The sequence below is a fragment of the Mastomys coucha genome, unplaced genomic scaffold (assembly GCF_008632895.1).
Source record: "Mastomys coucha isolate ucsf_1 unplaced genomic scaffold, UCSF_Mcou_1 pScaffold15, whole genome shotgun sequence".
In the NCBI taxonomy this organism is placed as follows: domain Eukaryota; kingdom Metazoa; phylum Chordata; class Mammalia; order Rodentia; family Muridae; genus Mastomys; species Mastomys coucha.
In genome coordinates this window covers 54,099,867-54,102,186 of record NW_022196897.1, presented here as the reverse complement: position 1 = coordinate 54,102,186, position 2,320 = coordinate 54,099,867, and the positions used below count along the sequence as shown (strand labels likewise).

The following is a 2,320-nucleotide window of genomic DNA, read 5'->3' as shown; positions in this document are numbered from 1 at the left end:
GTGGCAACAAACCCCTGCTGCTGTAGGGCCATGAGCTCATATGTGGCTCCTGGTAGCAGCACAGGCCAGGACCCTGCCATGATCTCAAGTGACATCACTGGCTACTCACAGGCTATTTCTCACTACTCTTGAGACTCCGATTCTGCTCCTCATCATTGTGCCCACATCCTGTTCTTTCTTTTCAGTTTATACACCATTTACTTGATTCTCTTTGTGACCTCCAAGGTCTTTAAGTGTCTTGGGTCATCTCAGGAATGGTCCCAGGGGTGCTAAGGATCCATTAATCATTATGTCACTGGGCAGGAGTCATCTTGGTATGGTCTGCCCCCAAGACCTGCATGTCACTGGATAGGGGATCTTCTCAGGCTAGCTCTCTGCCTGGGACCCATAGTGCCAGTCTGGTGGTCATCTCAAGCTTGCTCCTGGCCCAGATCACCTGAGTGGCTCCTTGCAAAAGTTGTCTGTCTTGAGGGTCTTTCCTGCCCATGGCCAGTGGTCCCAGGTGGGGTTATTCTAGTTTCTTGCTTATTATCCATTCTGGAAGACTGTCTGGGCCTTCCTGGAACTAAAATAGTAGTTTTCTCTGGCTAGCTTATTTTTAGGGAAGGTTAGGCTACTCATCATTCAGATGTTCACAGGTCAGAGCACTGAGTGTAGTAGACATAACCTCTTTCCTCTCTGCCTCCTATTGATGCACATGTGACACAGTAGCCATACCTACAATGACTAGGGGCAGTCAACTGTTTTGTTTGTTTATTTATTTTTATTATTTTTTTAAAATTTGTTTTTTTTTTTTTTTTAGACAGGGTTTCTCTGTATAGCTCTGGATGTCCTGGAACTCACTCTGTAGACCAGGATGGCCTTGAACTCAGAAATACGCCTGCCTCTGCCTCCTAAGTGCTGGGATTAAAGGCATGTGCCACCATTGCTTTGCATTATTTTTTTAATAAAGATATGATGTTATTAGTTTTCAAGTATCCTATTACTCATTTTCATTTAACTTTTTAAACCTTCAGTATTTAGAAAATCATTTTATCTCAGATCTACAGAGAGGCACAGGATCAAAAATAAACTGTACAATTGGTGTCAGAGAAATGATTGACAGTGGATATTACTTTCTATGATAAAACCATTGGGTTTTGGTGCATTGCAAATGGAACTCAGAGAAAATGATCTTTCCTAGTTTTATAAATGGAAAAGACTATAGAGAAGAGACTGTCACTGAGACTGGAAGCGACATTTTAATATATTGACTGCTGCTACTTATTTATCCATTTTACCTATGGATTCTCTTTCTACTTGCTTACACACACTTTTTTAAATGCACATTTTTATGCTTAGGGGCTACCTGCCAGTAACTGTCCAAGTTAAATAAAATAACCATAGTCTGAGTCTCATTTATTTTTAAGGTAGTTAGGGATAAGCTTAAATTGCACTTCATTTTGGCTCACCTTACATGAGGCATAAAACCAAACTATCTACAATAAGTTACTGGGTGGAGATATAACCCAAACATTACCCCAAAATGTGGCTTTCAAGTTGCTACTCCTTGCAAAGTTGAACTTTCTCAGTGCTGATAGAAATGGAGGCTGCGGTTTTTCCAAGAGCTGCAAGCTGTTCTGGAAAGCATCAGTGTGTACTGAGGCCTATATATGTGTTCCAGCACAACAAAGCATGGCAGGACAAATGGGCCAGAGACTATTGGGGATGTCGGGGACAAAGGCCTAAAGATGCTCAGAAGAAGGGCAAGTTGGAAAGGCCTGGCCAGGACTGACAAAAGGCCAAATAAGGAGCCCTGAGCTGGCTGAACAGCTGGGTTGGGGCTAACACAGCACGAAGTACAAACTAAAAGGTCTCAAGAGCCTAATACATAAGGTATTGAATTAAAAGAACAATAAAAGAAAATGGAATCAAATATAAAAAATATCATAGAGAGAAGTATTGAATTTAAATATAAGAAAATGAAGTCCTTAGGGAGAAATTTTGAAATTAAAAAGAAAAATGTTCATATATGTGTGTGTGTATGTGTGTGTGTGTGTGTGTGTGTGTGTGTGTGTGTGTGTGTGTGTAGGATGGAGGGAAGCTCAATGACACACTGCATCTGGACTCTTTATGATTTTGATTCGTTTATCAGCATACAAATGGCTATTTTTCACAATGATTACCATTTTGTATGTCCTCTTTGGGAGAGATCAGAATAAGAGAGACTTGGAGAAAAAAGACACTGAGAAATTAGATAAGTGATTAGAGACCATAAAACAGAGGTTGAAAGAATCTTTGAATCAAAATAGGAAACCCTCAAAGGAATCCAATCTGGAAC

At 40.4% G+C, this 2,320-nt stretch overlaps 1 non-coding gene across 1 annotated transcript; it reads right to left on the bottom strand.

The window, feature by feature from the left end:
• Window positions 1–604: 604 nt before the first annotated feature.
• Window positions 605–737, bottom strand: LOC116092771. Its single transcript, XR_004119481.1, has one exon. It is a non-coding gene; the product is annotated as a small nucleolar RNA SNORA17 (small nucleolar RNA).
• Between the last annotated feature and the right edge of the window lie 1,583 nt (window positions 738–2,320).